At 43.5% G+C, this 21,720-nt stretch overlaps 1 protein-coding gene across 1 annotated transcript in view; it reads left to right on the plus strand.

The window, feature by feature from the left end:
• LOC123244272 (ceramide synthase 4-like) overlaps positions 1 to 21,720 on the plus strand; it is a 56,046-nt gene that overhangs the window by 17,717 nt on the left and 16,609 nt on the right. The window lies entirely within an intron of this gene.

A 21,720-nucleotide genomic window follows, 5' to 3' on the forward strand; every position in this document is an offset into this window, starting at 1 on the left:
GAGGCCACATTTGAACTCAGAGTCTTCCTGACTTCAAGTCAGGCACTCTATCCACTGGACCACCTAGCTGCTCTCCTGAGATAGTTAGCTGGGTCAAGCTGCCCTTGGATTGGAGTATGGTGAAGGACCTGCAGGTAGGATGAGTTCTGAGTTTTCTCATTCAGTTAAAGAAACAGTTATTGACATTCATCCTGTGAGGAGTCTTGGTTTGGGCCACACTGAGTTAGAACTAGTAGAGAGGCACAGAAATGAATAAGACTTGGTCCCTTATCCCACATAGTTTATAGGAGAAGATGCAGCAGTTAGAGCAACACAAGGTAGACTATGATAGGCAGTAGGGTAAAGTAGGAAAAAAGCGGTACTTGAAGTTAGGAAAACTGGGTTTGAATCCTAGCTCTCACTAAAAATAGCTTAATGGCTGAGAACAGATTTACTTCACTCTGAGCCTCGATTTTTCCACCTGTAAAAAGGGGGAAGCCCTCCAAGGTTGATGTGTAAATAAACTTGAAGGTGCTATAGATACATAGAGTATCTATAGATGTTATTTTGGATTACACCATGGAAAGGCAAAGTTAATCAGGTGACTGAGCCCCATTTTTTTAAGCATATGCCTTCTCTCATTCCTGGAGATCAGTCTAGGAGAGGATCCTATCAGTTATCAGGGATTAACTGAGAGCACCTACTAAGGGAAGAGGAATCATAGCATAGTAAAAAGGGTCAAGAGACCTGGTTTTAAATCCCAGGTTTGACACTACTTAGGTATTTCACCCTGAGCTTCAGTTTTACCATCTATATTATAGATTCTATAAAATGGGAATAATCATCTTAACATAACCTCATACAGTTGCAGGGAAGTTGCCTTATCAACCTTGGAAACACCAGAGCAACATGAGCTGCAGTTGTTCCTAAGAGAAGCATAATTCACGTGTTGGGGAATGGGGAAGTCCAACTTGTGAATCCTGGAAAGGTTCCTGGGACACATGACTTGTGAGCTGAACCTTGACGAAGTGGAGATGGAAGGGCCAAACAGTCAGGTTAAGGGAATAGAATGAGGGAAGGCGAGGAGCCAGAGACAGGTGAAAAATGTTTTGAAAGAATGCCGAGTTCAGAGTCTAGAGAGTGGTTTAAACCCTAGCTCTGACATTTCCTACCTCTATGACAATGGCAAGTCAATTAGTTGCCTCATCTGCAAAATGAGGACTGGACAAGAACATAGTCCAGTAGTAGATTCCCATGAAGATCAGATGGGATAACGTATGTAAGATACCTGTAAACCTTAAAGTGCTATGTAAACACGAGCTATTATTATTATCATCATCACAATTATATTACTATTCTTGGGATAGGATAGATTGGACCTTTGTCTCAAGGTGTTAAAATTTAGAAGATGCTAATGACACTTGTACCTGTAAGATCACGGATTTAGAAGTGGAAGGAACCTCAGAAGTCTAACCCTCTCATTTTTCAGAAGGGAAACAGAGGCCCTCAGAGGTCATCTGACTTGCTCAAGGGCATGCAGGTAGAAAGTGGCAGATATAACTAAGTTTAGCATTTAACAAAAATAATTAGTTGAAACAGGAAACTGTCAACTTCCTCCCAAACCCTCAGTGGCCCCACCACAAATGAACCTCTCCCTCTGGCACCTAATCCCCAGCATTAGGCCCATGGCATAGTATTACAGAGTCTCTGCCTCCATAAAGGCTGCTGCCTCAAGGTCTCTCCCATCCACAACTGAATTTATCTTTAGAAACTGATTTAAAGGTAGTTTTCATGTTGTTCCCCTCCAGGTCCAACAATTCTAGTTATGGTCCTGGACTAGATATCCTGTAAGTTTGCTCCTTTCCATGGTAGCATTCAGAGAAGGGTGGAGAGAGAGAGAGAGAGAGAGAGAGAGAGAGAGAGAGAGAGAGAGAGAGGTTATAGTCAGAGAGAGAATGTAAGCTCCCTTAGAGTAGGGATTGCTTCATTCTTTGTCTTTGTTTCTCCAGGCCTAGGACACTGCTTGACACATGTTAGCTACTTTTAAAAATGCATTTTGATTGATTCATTCATATAATCAAGGAAGGGAGGATGAGAAAAAAGAACTATTGGTTTAGAGCATAGAAACTGTGGTTTGCAAGAAACTTTTCAACTGTGACCTGCGGAAAGTCCCTTCCCTTCCCTGGGCCTGAGTTTTCCTCAACTATAAAACAAAGAGTTTGGACTAGATCTCTTCAAAGTTCTAAATACTACCAAGGAGTCCATCATTTAGTAGAAGGGATAAGGCATACGGGCATATATAACTACAGTCACAATATGGTTCCATGGAGAGTTACTGACAAAAGTAGGCACAGACACAGAACAATTATCTCTGCCTTTACGATTATGGAAGGCTTTCTGAGAGAGACTGAATTGTAAGTGAGACTCAGGATAGAATCACAGGATCTCAGAGCCACCTAATCAAAGAGAATTCCTTCTATCTCTGAGTTGTTAAATGACCTGCTCTACCAGCCTTTGTTTAGAGACCCTCCTAAGAGGCAGATCCACTGTCTCTGGGGCACCCTTTCCACTGCTGGACAGCTCTCTTTCTTAGGATGTTTTCTCCTCACACAGAGGCAAAATCTGCTTCTAGGCAATTTCTACTCATTTCTCCATTGCTCCCAGCCCTACGTTCTAAAGCCAAGCAGAACAAGTCTCATCCTCCTTTACCATAAGAATCCTACAATTACCTGAAGAGCACTATCATGAACTCACTTATACCAAGTCTCCTCCAAGCTAAATGTTTGCAGTTCCTACAACTTGTTTTCTGTGGCATGAGTATGAGGTCTTTCATCATCCTGACTTTACTGGCACTCATCAGTAGCCTTCTCAAAATCCTCTGAACTCAAGGCTCTGGGCGTGTTCTAACCATCATAGGCTACGGTGAGATTGTCACTTCCCTTTTCTTGAAATAGTTCATAAAGAAATTGAATGGGAGGGATTAAATGACTCGCTTAAGATCACACAATGGTCAAGGGGTGTTGACAGAATTTCTGAGCCAATACCTTCTACAACATTCTTGCTACTTCTCAGCCTTGAAATCCCTATCTAGATCAGAGGAGTTGGATGTGAGAGGGTCAGAGATCTTATGTTTCCCTGCAAACCCCTCTCCCATGGGTCATGCAATAGATAGAGATGTTCAACTCAGGACCTAGCAAGGCAGGCAAGAAAGCAGGGCTCAGCTCCCTCACATCCATGAGGTAGTCTGCTGTGTCATACAGCAATAGAAAAACCAGGGTACTGCCTTAAAGGAGGTTAGCAAAATAGGAGAATGGCGGTGTTTGGCATGGTGGATGATGGTGATAAATAGCATGGTAGATGACTCATTACTCTGGGATTTCATTGGACCGAGATAGTAGAGAGGACTTTCCAAGTATAAAGGAGAGTTTAGGGCAAAGGGACAGAGGTGGGAAAGTATGATTCCTTCCAGGCTGAAACTGTCCATGTAGAGAGTAAACATAAGTGATAAAGCTAGGAAGATAAGTTGTTGCCAGATTTGTAGGCAGAGGGAGTTGCCCTTGAATACCTTGTTGAGGAGCTGTCCCTGGTAGTTCTTAGAAAGACAAGGACTGAGGATCTCATTTCCCCAAAGTATGAAATGCAGCACAAATGTTGCAGCAATCTACAATGGCTCCATGCTGTTTATATTTCTGTCACAACCAAATAACTGCTAACTGTGTTCAAAATATAGCCTAAGCTTCCTCCTAGAAAAGAAGGAACCAGTGTCATTTTTTGTTTTGTTTTTGTTATTGTTGTTGTTGTTTTTAATTTTAAACCCTTACCATCCGTCTTAGAGTCAATACTCTGTATTGGTTCCAAGGCAGAAGAGTGGTAAGGGCTAGGCAATGGGGGTTAAGTGACTTGCCCAGGGTCACACAGCTAAGAAGTGTCTGAGGCCAAATTTGAACCTAGGACCTCCCATCTCTACGCCTGTCTCTCAATCCACTGAACTACCCAGCTGCCCCCAAGCCAGTATAGTTTTAACTGAAAGGGCATGGCTCAGATTAGAGGACTTCAGTAAAAATCTTGTCTCTGTTTTGGTCATACTATATAAGGCTGGTTGTTATTTAGTCTCCCTGGACAGTCCTCTTCTGCCATTGATGAGCTTCATTCCTCTCAAAGCTCTCTGGATTTTATTACCTCTCTTCTCTTCCCCCACACCCTTTTTTTTCAGTTCCCTTTTATATGTTGTCTTCCTCTTTCAGAATGTAAGCTTCTTGAGGGCATGGACTGTCTTTCCTTGTATTTGTATCCCCAACACAGTACCTAATACATTGTAATTACTTAAGAAAGTAAGCTGGCAATCTCCCTGGGTTTCTTTAGAGAGAGTTGCACTAGATCAGTGATGGGCAAACTATTCCCCAAGGGGCCAGATCCAGGCCTTAGTTTGCCCATCACTGCCTTAAGCAATTCCCTAATCACTACATCCATGTGGGGGTATTGTGATTAGGGAATTGCTTAAGGAAGTGATGGGCAAATTAAGGCCTTGATCTGGCCCTCAGGGAATAGTTTGCCCATAAGATCTGAGGTCTCTTACAGTTCTGGATACAAAGTCCTATAAGGTAGGGATGCCCTTCCACTTTCCAGAAAAGGAAGTGATCTGGGGCAACTAGATAGAGCATCAGGTCTGGAGTCAGGAGGATCTGGGTTCAAATCTGGCCTCAGATTCTTCCTAGACGTGTGATTCTAGGCAAGTCACTTAACCTCCATTGGTTAGCCCTTGCCCTTCTTTCTTAAGAGTTGTTACAAAGACAGGAAGTAAAGGTTTAAAAAAGGTCTTTGTTTTTTTAATGGAAGGAGGGTTTCAGTGTAAAAACACAAAAAACCAATCTGAGAAGGCATCTGAGAATCCTGACCTAGGTTAGAAGACTGGAATGTAGAAGAATGTCACCCAGTACAGGGAGGAAAGATGTACAACCCAACAGTTGGAGCTAAGAAGCAAAATTGGAGTTCTGCCTAAGGAAGAAGTAGCTGCTTAGATGCCTATAAAGGCACAAGATTTGTAGGGAGGCAGACCATCTTGCCAAACTGTCCCAAACGTAAGGGGGCAGATCTGTTCTGCCTTGATTATGCTCATTATAAGGTGGCAGACCGTCTTAAAGAATATTGAGATACTGAAGAAAGAGGGCCCATGCCAGCTTGGGATATTAATATTGGATATTAATAGGTTTTATTAGGGTTAATTGAGGAACTTTATTCACAAAAGATAAGGTGTCCTAAGTGGCAGCAGGACAAAATGGCAGATCCCTGCTCCGACCCCAGGTGGAACCAGGTATTATATATAAAAATAGAACAAAAATGCCATAGTGCAGGGAGATGGCCTATGGTCACGTACAAGTCCTTCAGTGAGATAGTTGGAGCTTCTTTTGCTCTTTACATTTACTCAAGTTACATTCTCTGTGGAATCATAGGTCATGTTCTCAAGCCCTGGCTCCCACCATAAAGAGCTGTAAGTACTGTCAAGTGAGAGATCATCCATTATAAGGATTAGAGAGAAAAGAGATAAATAGAGGTGTCTGCTAACTCCCTGGTGTTTTTTTTTGTTGTTGTTGTTATTGTTATTGTTGTTTTTTAAATCCTTACTTCTGTCTTGGAACCAATGCTTAATACTGTAATATCACTTTCTGCTAAACAAAATGGAGAGCAAAATGAGTGACACTCAGCAGTTTAGATTTGGAACCAACCTGGATGCATGAGCCAGCAAGGCAGTTACTGCCAGGACTATAAAAGGGAGAAATTTGAACAAGAAGCTCTCTCAATCCCGAGAAGGGACTTGGGAAGGTTGATTGGGATTTGGGTAAGCCAAGTCAATTCAACTTAGGTTTCCTGCATCCTGTTCCCTTTGCTATTACACCTTCAACTTCTGTGTAAAGCTGTGCTATACATTTGATCAACTGAACATCGGGGAAGAGATAACATCAATACTCAATCAATCTGTTTCAGGCCAAAGGGCCTGGTCTAGTCAAGTGCCTACAGAGAGGACAAACCTCTCCAGCTGCCAGTATCAAACCCGATTCCCTTTAAGTGACAACCCTTAATCGTCATTAGTTTTAGTCAAGCTCTCCTGATACCTCTTTCTTTCAACCCTGTTCCCTTTCCCTAAGTTTGTTGTTATTAAATTCTAAAGCATACTTAGATGAATGTCATCATTGCCCTGAGGATCATTGATTATATCCTTGGGTATCTGAGGGAAAGGGATTGCTCAAACTAAGTTAAGTCAGTCAGCATCATTACCTATACAGCTTTGAAGCCAGGAGAAGCAATCAAAGAAGCTATGTGACCTAACCCAGCAGCTTCTTATCTGATCACTTATTCCTAGGACACTGTTGTGTTGGAGCTGGGTGTATGGTTTAGTTTCAGATATTTCTGTGGGGTCTTGGTGTTCACTGCCACAACTTGGTGTTCACCTAGGCATTCTCACCCTCATTCAGCTCAGGTCCTCACACCATCAGAGGACCTTGGGCCATCTCTTCATCAGCCCTATCACATATAACAGTACTCATTCTAAGGCAGAAGAGTAGTAAGGTCTAGACCAGTGATTCCCAAAGTGGGCGCCACTGCCCCCTGGTGGGTGCTACATCTATCCAGGGAAGTGGCGATAGCCACAGGTGCATCTGGGGATGGTGAAAAACTATAAGATGGCAGTGATAGTATGTGACAGGGGGTGCTAAGTAATATTTTTTCTGGAAAGGGTGGGCGGTAGGCCAAAAAAGTTTGGGAATCACTGGACTAGACAATGGGGGTTAAGTGACTTGCCTAGGGTCACACAGCTTGGAAGTACTGAAAGCTAGATTTGAACCCAGGACCTCTTGTCTCTAGGCCTGGTCTGGCTCTCAAACCCCACTGAATCACCTAGCTGCCCATTGCTAACTCTTTGTTGAGAGGTATAGACACTGACTTTCCTGGGGAATGTTTCTGTGACATGACAGAAGACAAGTCAGAGGAACATATCTAAGACAAGACAGAAGCACCTGTCTGGACTGATTGAGCAGAATGACTACTACCTACTTTTGCCTGGGCACAAATGATCTAGCCTGAAGATACCTTAAATGTTTCCATCGTTGCTGCTCACTGAAAACAAAGGATTTGGAAATGAACTGCATATTTGAGAAATAAACAACTGGTGAAAAAATGGTTTCTGAGAATGGCATTTCTCAAGTTTCCTCAGTTGTAAAATGAAGGGATTGGACTTAGTTACCTCCTAGGACCCTTTCAACTCTAAATCTCTTGTTCTCTGAGCATAGCTTAAAATACAAAATCAACAGGCTCCTGACTAGGCAAGAAATGTATCTAATAAGGACTAGTAGCAATGTATTTGCTTGGAGCTTTGCAAATCTAATTACAAAAAAAAAATTTTAACTGAAAAGGGGAAAGAGGAAACTATTAAGTACCTATACATGCCAAGCTAGCTATCACAGCGAGTGGCTGCCACCGAGGAAGACTAGCAATTCTCCACAGGAGACAGAATCTAAGAAAGATTACTAAAATTCCCATACACAAAGTAAGAGTAGCAAACAAGATGAACTGGAGAGTCGAATACAAGGGAACAAATATGATCTCTCAGATACCTCAAAGCAGGTTTATTGGGACCAGAAAGACCCATGACTGAAACATAGCTCCAAAAGGTTATATTTTATTCAGAAGAAACTTTTCTTTACCTAGGACTGGTATCCTTCCCCAGGCAACCTTTGACACTCCTTCCTCAGTGTTCTATGAGGGAGAGAATCATTGGGAAATTATAACAATATTTTTAAAAAGACCATCAATAAAAATAAAATTAAAGGGATTTTTGACTAGCTATGTGACTTCTTTAACTTCCATGAGCCTCAGTTTCCCCAGTCATTCTAAGAATGATGCTGTGGGATAACTGGGAATTGGATCTTCTGTCCCCTAGTAACACTGTATTGGAGCTTTGCAAATCTTTGCAAAAAAAAGGATTTCAAAATGAAAAGGGGAAAGAGGGAACTTAAGTGTGTGTATGCATATATATATGTATATATATGCCAACCTGGACAGATATCATAGCGAGTGGTTACTATAAAGAAAGACAAGCAAGTCTAGACAAGCCTGGGAGGGGAATCTTGGTTCAAATGCCAACTCTGCTACTAGCTAGGCTGGTAAGATTTCCAAGAAAGGCAAGTTTTTCAGGACTCCAGAGAATCAGGGTAGACTTGAGACTAAAATAACATGGCCTGGATCCTGGACAAACCAGGAGAGAGGAGTAGGACTGGCCCTGACATGTTGGATAAGGGTGTTGATCCCAGAACCCACCTGTCCTTTCTTCCCTAAAAGTCTGGGAGTAAGGGCAGGTTAAGACAGATCATTCTGTTAGACATGGGGGAGGAATTTAGGAAGCAAAAATTCTTGAAGAAATCTATTAATTTCTAGACTAAGCTTTCAAGCTTATCTTGATGATTTGACTGCAAATGACCTGTGGATAGGAGAGGGATAGAGATGTAGGGAAGAAAGAAAGGAAGAGAGAGTAAGGAGAAAAAGGAGATGAAGTTCTTCCTAAACATGGATGGCCTGTCTTTAAAGCAGTGATTCCCAAAGTGGGCGCCACCGCCCCCTGGTGGGTGCTGCAGTGATCCAGGGGAGTGGTGATGGCCACAGGCGCATTTATCTCTCCTATTAATTGCTATTAAAATTAAAAAAAATAATTTCCAGGGGCGCTAAGTAATATTTTTTCTGGAAAGGGGGCAGTAGGCCAAAAAAGTTTGGGAACCAATGATAGCCCAATGGAGACTGGGACTGCCTGATAAGCCCACAGCTACCTGTGCTATCCTTTTGAGCTGGCCTAGACCTTAGGAGGCAAGGTGGGGTCTTGAAGATGAGTCTTGAGAGATGAGAAGAGTCTGTGACAACCTAACCTTTCATTCTGACCCTAAAATAACTCCAGATGAATAAAGGAAATTTTGGTTAATTAACTTCAACCTGCCTGAGATCACACAAATAGTCAAGAGCAAAGCCAGGATTTGAGTGATGGCAAACCTATGGCATGTATGCGGCCGCCTATGTCAGCACTGGCACACATAGCCATTTTTGATGACACGAAGCCGCATACAGAGAAGTATGGGGCCACATGCCTAGGATGAAACATTTCCTGTAGTGTAGCATAGACACTCTGTACACTGTAGATGACAATTCTACCTATATTAATTTACCTGTTTTGGTTTATTAAATACAGTTATATATTACAATTATACATTTTTGTTATTTAAACTATAAACATTGTGAAATTGTGGGTTTTTTTCTCAAAGTGACACACCACCCGAGTTATACTCAGTTTTTGGGTGAATTTTGACACACCAAGCTCAAAAGGTTGCCCATCACTGGGGTTATAGATTAGAACTGGAAAGGATCTTAGACACCATTAAGTCCACACACTTCATTTTTTGGTTGAGGAAACTGAGGCACTTATAGATTTGATAACTTGCCCAGTGTCAGATTTATTTGTGTAAAACCTTTATTCATTTTATCTAATAAAATTATCTATTCTATTTTTCCCAATGTAAGTGCCTACAATGTGTCTGACATTAGGATAAGTGTCTAAGGACACAAAGAAAGACCCCCCCCCCAAAAAAAAGACCTTACCCCCAGGGAGCTTGCAGTCTAATGAAGGAAACAATAAACAAACCGCTATATACAAACAAGGTATAGAAAGGATAAATGGGAAATAATGGCAGGAAGACACTGTGGGAGATTTGGGAAAGGCTGCTTCGAGAAGGTAGGATTTTAGCTGGAACTTGAAGGAAGCCAGGAAAGCCAATGAAAATGCCCAGATGGTAAGAGATGGAGTGACTTGTGTGAAGACAGACAGTGTCAGTTTTGAAGAGTATTGGTGGTGGGGTGGGGTTTGATGTTAGGAAAGGTACAAGAAAATAGGTAAAGTAGGAAGGATTAGGTTATGAAAGGCTTTGATCAATAAATAAAGAATTCTGTAATAGAGAGCCACTAGAGTTAATACTCAGCATGGGGATGACATAGGCTAGTACCTTAGAAAAATCAAGCTAAGTGGGGAAGTTAGGTCTGGAATAAGGAGAAACTCGAGGCAGGCAGACCCACCAGCAGGCTATTATGTCAGTCCAGGCACAAAGTGATGGGAGCCTATACTGGAGTGGTAGCAGTATCAGAGTAGAGAAGAGGGAGTCTGGAGAGTACTATCAGGGCTCCAAGGAACAGACAGACTTTGATAACTAACAACTGTTGATTGAATATGATGGAATCACAGAGTGTAAGTTGGCTCCATCAAATCCATCACACTCTCAAATTAACTCAGAGAACATCAAAACTGGGACAGTCAAACTTATCAGGTTCAGTTCCCTTATTTTATAGAAGGGAAAACCCAGGGGGTCTGTGGGAAAGGTAAAAAATCAGTTGTCAGTTGAGTGAGGACTGGAACCTAGGTGTCTTAACTCCCTGACCCCACTGCCTCATTCTCAAGTTCTTCAGCTTCTCTGATGACTCTTATCTTCTGTCATCTCTTCCTTCTTGTTCTTTATCTCCTCCCTGTTTATACAATGATTCCCTAAGGCTCTGTTCTTAACCTCTGTCTACTCTTTTTTTTTTTTTTTCCCTCCCATGTTTCTTTAGTAGGAAGAATCCTGACTGGCTCTGAAATTAGAGGACCTAGGTTTGAATCCCACTGCTGGTGCTTTTTCCTTTCTTGCCTTACTATTCTTGGCCTCAGCTTCTTCATCTATGAAATAAGGGGATTGAACCAGAGAGCCTCTGAGGGCCTTTCTAGCTCTGATCTAGTCAATGATTTCATGATCCACAGTGATTTCATCCCCCACCACAGTTTCATTTCTTCTCTCTATGATACTGCCTCTTAAATCTGAAGCTTATGGTGCCACACCCTCAAACTCAACCTATGTACATCCAGACTCATCATCTTCTACTGAAACCTCTCCTCCCCCTCAACAAAACTTTGTGTTTCTATTGTTTGCCTCCATCATTCATCATCCCCACTAGGCTTTAAAACTTCAGGTCTTTCCTTGACTCTAAGGTCTTCGTCATTCCCCTCCTACAATCAGTCACCTCTGCCAGTTCCCTCCAACCTACCTTTTTCTTCCACTCACACAGACCCCTAGCCTTGTTTGAGGCTTCATCATTTCTCCAGCTGACTGCTGCACCAACCTTAAAATTAACCTCCATTGTCTCCCTCTCCAATCCCTCCTTTATTCCCCAACCACATGCCCTTTTTTTGGCCCATTCCCCAATTATGTACTTCCTTGTGTTATCCTAACTGTGGTTCCCTGATATCTGAATGACTTCTTTTTAGCAGCTTGTAATATTTTTTCCTTGGTCTGGTAGTTTTTGAATTTGGCTATAATATTCCTGGAAGTTGTCAGTTGTGGATTAAATGTAGGAAGTGATCTGTGGATCCTGTCAATTTCCACTTTTCCTTCTTGTTCAAGAATTTCTGGGCAATTTTCTCTGATAATTTCTTGTAAAATGCTATCTAAACTTTTTCTTTTATCATGATGTTCTGGTAAACCAATAATTCTTAAGTTATCTCTTCTAGCTCTGTTCTCCAGATCTTTGGTTGAATCAATGAGGTGTTTCATATTCTCCTCAAATTTTTCATGTTTTTTATTTTGTTTAATATATTCTTGCTGCCTTGTGAAGTCATTTTCTTCTAGTTGTTGAGTTCTGTTCTCCTGGATAAGCTATGAGCTCTGACAGGGCAAGGCCCCCATTTTTCTCTCTGTCCCACCCATCCCTGGCCTTCCTTTGACTATGACAGGAAGGAAATAAGCATATATATAGTACCTACTATGTGTCAGGCACTGCTAAGGGCATTCTATAACTATTATCTCATTTTATAGTCACAACAACCTTTGGAGCTACATGCTATTATAATCCCCATTTTACAGTAGAGGAAACTGAGGCAGACCAATAGGTTAAGTGACTTGCCTAAGGCTACACAGCTAATAAGTGTCTAATCCATTTGAACTCAGGTCTTCTTGTCATCAGGTCTAATGTTCTTTTAAAAATTTGTTATTTGGGGCAGCTGGGTAGCTCAATGGATTGAGAGCCAGGCCTAGAGACAGGAGGTCCTAGGTTCAAATCCAGCCTCAGACACTTCCCAGCTGTGTGACCCTGGGCAAGTCACTTGACCCCCATTGCCTACCCTTACCAATCTTCCACCTATAAGTCAATACACAGAAGTCAAGGGTTTAAAAAAAATTAAAAACAAAAAACAAAAACAAAAAAAATTTGTTATTTGTTTATTTTTTTATTTTGACCCTTAGTTTCTGTCTTAGAATCAATACTTTGTATTGGTTCCAAAGCAAGAGAGCAGTAAGGGGGTTAAGTGACTTGCCCAGGATCACCCAGCCAGGAAGTGTGATATGGTCAAATCTGATCCCAGGACCTCCTGTCCTTAGGTCTGGCTCTTAAACCATGGAGCTGCCCCCCAACCTAACACTCCTATTCCACTTCATCTCTTCCTACCATTCCACTTCATCTCTTCCTACCTCTGTGGAAGGTGCTAAGGAGGTATTTGCTACCTGATTGAAGAAATAAATGGATTGTCTTCCCAGTGAACTCATATCCCCTGGAGCCCCCCCCCCCCCATTTTCCAAAACAATCTGAAACTGTGACATCGAATGACTAGGGTTAATGACTAGTGTCCTGAGAGAAGGGCTCAGACATAACTAGCTGTGTGAGTTTCTTGAGCAAGTCTCTCTTCCTTCAGTAAAATGAAGTGGTGGAGATACACTAGATTGGTAAGGCGCTTCCCATCTTTGACATTCGTCTAATGGCCACCTTAGCTCTGATTCTCCATATGCTGATATTTCCACCAGCTTTGGCATTCTACATTCTAAAATTCTTCCCAACACTCGCATGTTCCGAGGGTCCTCCCAGCTCCCACGTCCTGTGTTCTAAGGGCCCTCCTGCCTCTACTGTTCATGTTTTAAGGGCCCTCCAAGCTCTGGCATGCTATATCCTATCATTAATATTATCCAAAGCCTTATCCATCCACAGAGAATTCGAGCAGAAAGAGTTGGAATGACAAGTCAGGTGTGACCTGAGATTCAAATCCTGCCTCTGGCACTTACTAGTTGTACAATAACAGACAAACCATTTAATTCCTCAAAGCTGGTTTTCTCATTTGTAAATAAATGAAGCACTTGCCTCCATACCATGTGGTCATGTTGAGAATCCATTGACATGGGGCAATGAGGTGGCTCAGTAGATAGAGAGCCAGGTCTAGGGTTGGAAGGTCCTGGGTTCAAATCTAGCCTCAGACACTTCCTATCTGAGTGACCCTGGACAAGTCACTTAGCCATGACTGCCTAGCCCTTAACCACTCTGCTGCTTTGGAACTAGTACTTAGTATTGATTCTAAGACAGAAGATATAGGTTGAATAAGTGTGAGAAAGAGGATTAAGGAGGGAGAAAAAGACATAATGTTGGCTAATAAATGTCAATTATATGAAGGGAGGGGAAAAGGGGCAGAACCAGCCCAGTGACTATTGGCATCGATAGAAAACTCTCTTTACCCTCAAGACAAAATCTTGCCTCAGCCACAAACTGGTTGTGACTCAATTTGTCAGTTCTCTATGACTCTGGGGTAACTTTTGTTTTTTTATCCTAAAGAAAGTCAGTTATCTTATGCTCTTTAATAATGGCATTTGGGGATTTTCCTAGGATGGGAGTAGAGTGCTCCTCTGGCCCATAAGATTATTCCATTAGGAAACCACCCAATCCCTTTGCTCTACGAGCTTGCCCTTAGCAAAGGAGCTGGGCCTTCTCTTCCTCCTCAGCTTCAGAGAAAACAGCTGTCATCCTGGAAGAGGTAGCATCCAAGGCTATCACACACACACACACACACACACACACACACACACACACACACACACACACACACACACACACACACCCCTTTCTATGATAGGAAAAAAATATGGGGCCTCTGTGCTCTAGAGGCTGGCTTTTGTCTTCCTTTTAGTATCCAGAGGCTCCTAAGAAGAGCCATGATCCCTATCCTCCCATCCTCCTGTGGGCCCTCAAATCTTCATTCCTGCCTTCCCCTTGCCTTTTCTACCTTAGCTCACTTCCTCCTTCTCTACATTCTGCACCCCCAGCATCACACACCGAAGCTAATCAGTCTTAGCTGGCATTACCCCACATAGGGGAAAAGGCTATGACCCAGATTGAGGGCAATCAGTAGGAGGCTATAATAATGTGCCCTGTTTTTGGTGCTATTGCCCAAACAGGATTTGGAGCTTCATCCTCAGTCTCTCAGCTTGGCCTCTCCTTAGCTCTAGGCTCAATCCTATATCGGGACACTTGCCAAATTCTCTATAAAGGCTGTTCTAAGGGCCAACTAAAGGCTAACTGGGTAGAGCAAGAACCCCAAGGTCCTCTGGGGCTAGGACACCAGTAGGGTAAGGGTATGCATTCAACAGACTACCAGTGATGGACATGACAACTCCTAGGGCTTCAAACTTAGCCTTCCTGGGATGGAGAAGCAGTAGTGGAGAGGTACAAAGAGCTTTGGAGTCAGAAACTTTGGGTTCAATTCTTGCCTTTTTTACTGACTACTTTTGTGACTTTGAGCAAGGTATATAACTTCTGTGGGCCTCAGGCTCCTTCCTCATCCATAAAATGAGGTAGAAGCCCTAGATGGTTTCTAAGACCTCTTTCTTATCGAACGATCCTCCCAACCTGTTTCAGGTAGAAAGAGCATTAGAGAACCTGGACTTGAATCTTAGGAATTATGATGCTTTGACCGAGACAAATAAACCTCTAGGCCTCAGTTTTCTCATCTGTCAGACGATAGAAGACTTCAACAGTCTCTTCAGTTCAAACTCCCATGCAGTGGACCTAAAGCTGCTAGGGATCTTTACTCAGGGAATTCATCTGGGATCCTCCTGTTGGAAGAATATCTCTCCTTTCCTCCTACTCCTCCCTCCATATCCCAAGAATCACAGAGAGTCACCAGTGTGAAAGCCACTCAGAAACTATTCTGGTAGATCCTGGAGCTGACCAATAGTCCCTTTCTCAATATACCCTATAAGTCATCAAACATCATAAGCCTGTGCTCAAAGACCTCCAGGGATTGTTGTCAGCTCCAGAAGAGGGGAGGGAGAGAACATGAATCTTGTAGCCATGGAAAAGTATTTTTAAAAATAAAATTCTATCAAAGACCTCCAGGGAAATCCTTTCCCACTTTGGGCTTTGACTGGCTCTCATTATTAGGAAGTGTGTCCTTAGTCAGACCTAAAGCTGTCACTCTGTGATGTCCACTCCTTGTTCCTTTCTAGCTCTTCCCTCTTCCACATAACATAATTTAAAGAGAAGAAAGCCTGTCCTCCTCCCCTTTAGCCTTTTCTTCTCCAGGCTAAATATCTCCATTGCTTGCTTTCTTTCTTTCTTTCTTTCTTTGTTTTTTTAAACTCTTACCTTCTGTCTTTGAATCATTACTGAATGTGAGTTCCAAGGCCAAAGAGTAATAAGGGCACTTGGGGTTAAGTGACTCCTTCAGGGTCACACAGCTAGGAAGTATCTGAGGGCACATTTGAACCTGAGACTCTCCATCTCCAGGCCTGGCTTTCTATCCACTGAGCCACTTAGCAGCCCCTTATCCCCATTTCTTTCAATGGAGTCTCAGATAATATTGACTCCAGTCATCTCTCCAGGAATATTGTTCCCCCCCAGGAACGAATATAATATTTTAGATGTAGTTTGGCTGGATCCAAAATATATGGAGACTACTACCACCTTCTTCCTGAGCACTAAGCCTCTCTTAATATACCCTAAGATCCTATTAGATCACATGTCTAAAGCTGGAAAGAGACCTCAAAGTCCATCCAGTCCAACCCAAGCATCACTTGATATTTGAGGAAACAGAGGCCCAAGGAGGTAAAATGACTTAGCCAAGGATTTTTGTGGCCACAGTCTCTACCATCTTATACTTGCTTTTTAAAAAAATTTGGGATAGGAATTGGACTGTAATTTCCTTGTTATAGGGAGCTCTCAGATGGACTTCCTCTACCAATTCACCTCTTCAACTAAACTAAAAACTTCAACTCTAAAAACAAGTTTAAGAGAGTTGCCTTGAGGCTAGAAAGGGTGACTTGCCCAGGGTCCCACTGCTAGTGGATGTCGGAGACGGAATTTAAAGCCCACGTCTTCCTAGCTCCCAGGGCAGCTCCCTATCCACCACTCCACACTGCTTGTCACTTACTTTACACTTGACATTTACCATTGAAACATTCCTGTCTCTAGGCTGTGGACGGGGATTCTCCCAACCTCGATCACCAGCACCATTTCTGTTTATCAGTGACTGTCAAAGACAAAGGACGTGAGTGTAAGGGGAAGGCTGTACCATTTCTGTACTTCCTCTTAGTGGTTGGCAGCAGACAGAACCAAGGATAGAGGAAGTGAAGCTGCCATGGAGATGTGGGGAGGGACTATGTGTTGTACACAGTCAGCTTCACTCTTGTTTATCAACTCACAGACCACGAAAGCCGGAAGGGCCCTTTGAGGCTATCAAGTCCAGTTTTTTATTTTACAGATGGGGCAACTGAGGCCCATATTGGTAAAGAGATGTACCCAAGATCATATGGCCCAAAACAAGAACCAAGTTCTCTCTCCCCACCAGAATAGCTTTTACCTCTAGCCTCCATGCTTATAGCTACTGTAAGAATGACTAGCAAAAGGAGCAGTTACATGACTCAGTGGATTAGAGAACCTGGCCTGGAGACAGAAGATCCTGGGTTCAAATCTGGTCTCAAGATACTTCCTAGCTGTATGACTCTGGACAAGTCACTTAACCCTGACTGCCTATCCTTTATTGCTCTTCAGCCTCAAAAATCACACTTAGTATTGATCCTAAAACAGAAGGGAAAGGTTAAAACAAACAAAGGATTCTGAGACTCAGAGGGGAGTTAGGAAATTTAGTCAGAGAAACAACCAGGGCAAAGAGATGGAAAGTGAGATGTTTGCATGAGAACTATGGAAATAATTTTTTCTGGTCTGTAGAGAAACATACCTAATCCTAAAGAGAGTGGCCACTAGAGTTTCTTGAGTGGGGGGTGGGGGGGAATGGTATCCTTTTGACAGTCTCTGGAGCTTGGAATGGAGAGGAGAGATTTAAGGCAGGAATGCCAGTTAGGAAGGAAGCTATTGCAATAGTCATTCAGCTTTTATTATAATATACAATATCCTAGACTGCTACAGAAGATAGGGAAGGCAGTATGATGGAGAAAAGGAAGGAAACACTTTTTAAGCACCTACTATGTACAAGGCAGGGGCAGCTGGGTGGCTCAGTGGATTGAGAGCCAGGCCTAGAGACTGGAGGTCCTAGGTTCAAGTCTGGGCTCAGACACTTCCCAGCTGGGTGACCCTGAGCGACCCATTGCCTACTGGTTGTGGCCCTATGCTCCTAGAATGGAGTCCCAGGATTAAAAAAAAAAAATGTACAAGGCACTGTGTTAAGGGCTTTGCAAATACTATTTCATTTGATCTTTTTTTTTTTTAAACCCTTATCTTCTGTCTTAGTATGAATTCTAAGACAGAAGAATGGCAAAAGCTAGGCAATCAGAGTTAAGTGACTTGCCTAGGGTCACATAGCTAGGAAGTGCCTGAGGTCAGATTTGAACCCAGGTCCTCCTAACTCTGGGACTGGCCCTCTATCCACTGTGCTACCTAACTTCCCCTATCTCATTTGATCTTCAGATGGGAGATGGGTAGGTGTTATATTATTATTATCCCCATTTTACAATTGAAGAAAGTGGGGCAGAGAGAGGTTAAAGTGACTTGCCCAGAGGCTGTATTTGAAACCAGGTCCTCCTGCTTCAAAATCCAGTGCTCTATCCACTGTACCACTTTTAGGACCAGCAAGTTATTTCTTAAGCACCTTCCCTGTGCCAGATACTGTGATGATAAGCTACTATGTGCCAAACGCTATGCTAATATTCTCCAGCACTATGCCAGGAAATCAGAAACAAAAACCAGACAGTAACTGTCCTTGCCCTTCAGAATGATCATATTCTAGCAGGAGGAACAAACTGTAAATAACTATGTGCATTCAGATTAAATTCGCAGTGGAAGTGGAAGAGGGGAGACACTAAGAGTGGGGTAAGCTGGGAAAGTCCTCTTTCTGAAGATGAGACAAACTGAGGCTTGGAGGCAGCCAGGAAAGCTAAGAGGTGGGGTAGAGAAGAAGAGCATTTGAGGTCAGTGTGATAGCCAGTAAAGAGACAGGGAGTCAGCAGAGGAAGTAAGTGCCTTGAGTGAAGAACAGCCAAATGAACCACTATGACTGGATTGGGATCCTGAAGAGAAGGGATCTGTCAAGAGCAAGGAACCTAGAAAGGGATGAGGGCAGGAAAGGCTTTAAAAGCCAATCAGGATTTTTGTTTTGTTTTGTTTGTTTTGTTTCTAGCAGTAATAGGGAGTCCCTGGAGCTTATTGAGTAGGGTATGACATGGACTGAACTTCTCTTTAATTTTTTTTTTCATCCAATAAATATTTATTGAACAACCTCTATGGGCAAGTCCACAACAAACTCTACTGCTAGAAGCTCCAGAACTTCACTTTTTAAAAAAAAAATCACTTTGGCAGTTGAGTTCAGAATGGAGAGGAGTGGAATGAGATTTAAAGCAAAGAGCCAATTAGAAGGCTGTTGGTACAGGCAAGAGCTGATGAGGACCTACACTAGGGTAATGACTGTGTGAATGAAAAGAAGAGGACATACAAGAGAGATGCTGAGAAGGTAGAATCAATGAGACTTGGAAACAGATCAGATATGTGGGGGGAGAATATGAATTAGAAATTGAGGTTGACACTAAGGTTTCAAGCTTGGGGGATTGGGAGCCTAGTGATGATCCCAGGCAATAAGAGGAAGGGGCTTAGGGGGAAAGATTTGGTTTGAGATATGTTGAGTTTGAGATGCTTATGGGACATATGATTCAAAATGTCCAAAAGTCAGTTGGTGATACTGGGACCATAGCTCAGATGAAGGACTAAAGCTGGATAAATAGAACTGGGAGTCTTCTGCACAGAGGTGATAATTGACCACATGGGAAGTGATAAAAAAAAAACAAAACTTCTAAATGAAATCATGTAGAGTGATAAGAGGACAGAGCCCAGAACAGGGGGCCCTGTTGGACATTCTGACTAGTGGGTATGATCTGGATGAAGAGCCAGCAAAGGAGACTGAGGAACAGACAGACAAACAGTCAGGGAAGAGAACTAAGAGAGAGCAGGGTCTTAGAAACGGGAGAGGAGAAAGAAGGACTATTGACAGTGTCAGAGGCTGCAGAGATGCCAAGAAGGATGAGGACTAAGAAATAGCCATTAGACTGAACATTTAAGAAGTTATGAGTAACTTTGGAGAGAATTGAATGATGGATGTGGTCTGAAGACAGCTTGCAGAAAGCCAGAGAGGCATTTAGTGTTGAAGCCTTTGTCCGGGAGATCAGATTCCCTCTCTCATGCTCTTCCCCCCCTTCAATCTCCGGCTCTCCAGCCTGGGGTGGGGAGGGGAGAGCCTGGGAACATTGGAGGCTGTGAACAGTCCACAAGTCCCTCCCGGTTTCATGTCTGTGAATGGATCCTGCTGTGTGAAGATATTAGAGTCCCACCCCCTCACCTTCCATGTGAGAAAACAGAACTGCCCCTGGTCACGGAGCTGCCCGCTGGCCTGCAGGCCTTGGGCCGGGACCTTCTGAACTCTGGCTGCAGCAGCCTCTAGACGAGATCCAGGGCAGGGCCAGGGGTTGGCAGAGCAGGCCTGAGCTGAGTTGAGAGAAAGGATGGGATGGGGTGGGGAGAAGGGGTGGGGCCAGGGCGGGCTGAGAGGGAAGGGAGGTTGTGGCTCTTCTGGAGCTTAGCCCTCCCTCCTGAACCTCATTAGAGGAAGGATCGCCCGCCGGAGTGACTAGCTCCAAAGACGTCTCCCCCGGAACCAGGTGATCCTTTCATTGCATTCTCCTGGGCAGACTCTAACGAGGGGCCTGCTGGGTCTGAGGAAGGGCAGCGTTAGTTGGCATCCGTGCTATTCTGTGAAAAAGGCATTAGGGAGGAGATGGAGGAGGTCTCCACGGCCTGGGAGAATTTTTAAGAAGGCTTCCTGAAAGAGGTCACACCTGAGTTGAGGCTTGATGGGAGGGGATGGAGGAATTTAGGAGGAAACCTCCCAGTGAGGAACCTCTATGATGTAGGGAGATCTGGTTTGGCTGAGACCTAGCTGGGATGAGGGAGGACCAAGGAGCATTCAGGCTAGACAAGAAAGTTAGGGCCAGTGGAAGGTCTTGACTCTGTGTGTGTGTGTGTCTGCCAGGCTTAGAAAATTGGATTTTCTCTTTGAGGGCCTTGGAAGAGCTATGGAGAATGGCCTGGCTTAGTGAAGCAAGAGGTTAGGAAAACCATAGAGAGTAGCTAAACCAAGCAGGGGCTTGCCCAAATTGAGCTCCAATAAAATGACTGATAGTTTGTGGAAGAAGAGTTGAGAGCAGAGAAGTTAGCTAGGGGCTATAATAAGAGGTGAGGTTAGGGTTGGGGTAGAGTAGATAGGAAGAGGTATGACAGACAAGACTTAAGTTCCTGACTAAATGTGGGGAGAAGGGAGGCTGAGGACAGAGCCCTGGACCAGGGCTCCTCACTTACTTGTGTGTCACTCCTTTCTTTGGCCTCTATTTATTTAGAATTAAGGATCATAGATTTCAAGGTGGAAAGGAACTCAGAGGTCACATAATCCAACCCCTTCATTTTATAGATGAGGAAACTGAGGTACAAAGTGATTGAATAATTTGTCCAAAGTCACATAAGTGGCAAGAGTTGGAATTCAGACCTAGGTTTTCCAACACCAAAGGCTGGACCCAGCTGAGCTTGATAGACCTTCCTTCCAGGTCAAACAGACACAAGTCCAGGAGGACCCAATGTGCTTAGATCAAGAAGGCTCTCTACACTGTGGATGAGGGTAGTAAAGGAAAGGGGAAAGTAGAGTGGAAGGTAGACATCATCTTCATCTAAGATGGACTTTTTCATCATAACCCCATCTTCATTATTTCCTCTGGCTCCCTCCAGGGAAGGCCAGGAAATCCCACTGGTGTGTCTCTGAGGCTATAAACCTATTGCTAGCCTGCTCCTGCTCACTATCATAGCACCTCTCCCTCCTTGATCCAGGGGCCTTTGTTCACGTTTGTCCTGGGCTAAGGGAGTATCACTCAAGTCCTAAGCCTCTTCTCCTAGATAGATGAGCTAATTTTAGCCTCTAGGCCACCAAGAGGATTATCCTCCATCTGGAAAGCTGTGGAGGGATTAGCCTGTTCCAAGGCCTACCTTTTTGTCTTTTGAAAGGACCCTCTGCCTACCAGAAATTGGGCCTTCTACCTAGGCTTGTAAGGGAGAAAATCTGTAATGACATTAGCCCCTTGGTCCAACCAATTCCCAGGAGCCAACCCGGAGCTATTGCTTTAATACCACTGTACTCTGCTACCAATGTATGATCTTGAGCACCCTTGTGCCAGCAGCCCATCTACCTTCTAAATTACTTCCAGCTCTGACATTCTAGGTCATAAAGTCTCTTCTCTGGGTCTGACATTCTACTGAGGGCTTTCTCATAGCTACTGTTCTAGAGTCTCTTCCCTGGAGCTGCCTTCCCCACCCCCTATAAACTCCCCAATCAGGGCTCAAATTATAGCTTCATTGACTGGGGGGCTGACAGGTGCTGGGCAAAGT

The sequence above is a fragment of the Gracilinanus agilis genome, chromosome 1 (genome assembly GCF_016433145.1).
Source record: "Gracilinanus agilis isolate LMUSP501 chromosome 1, AgileGrace, whole genome shotgun sequence".
Taxonomy (NCBI): domain Eukaryota; kingdom Metazoa; phylum Chordata; class Mammalia; order Didelphimorphia; family Didelphidae; genus Gracilinanus; species Gracilinanus agilis.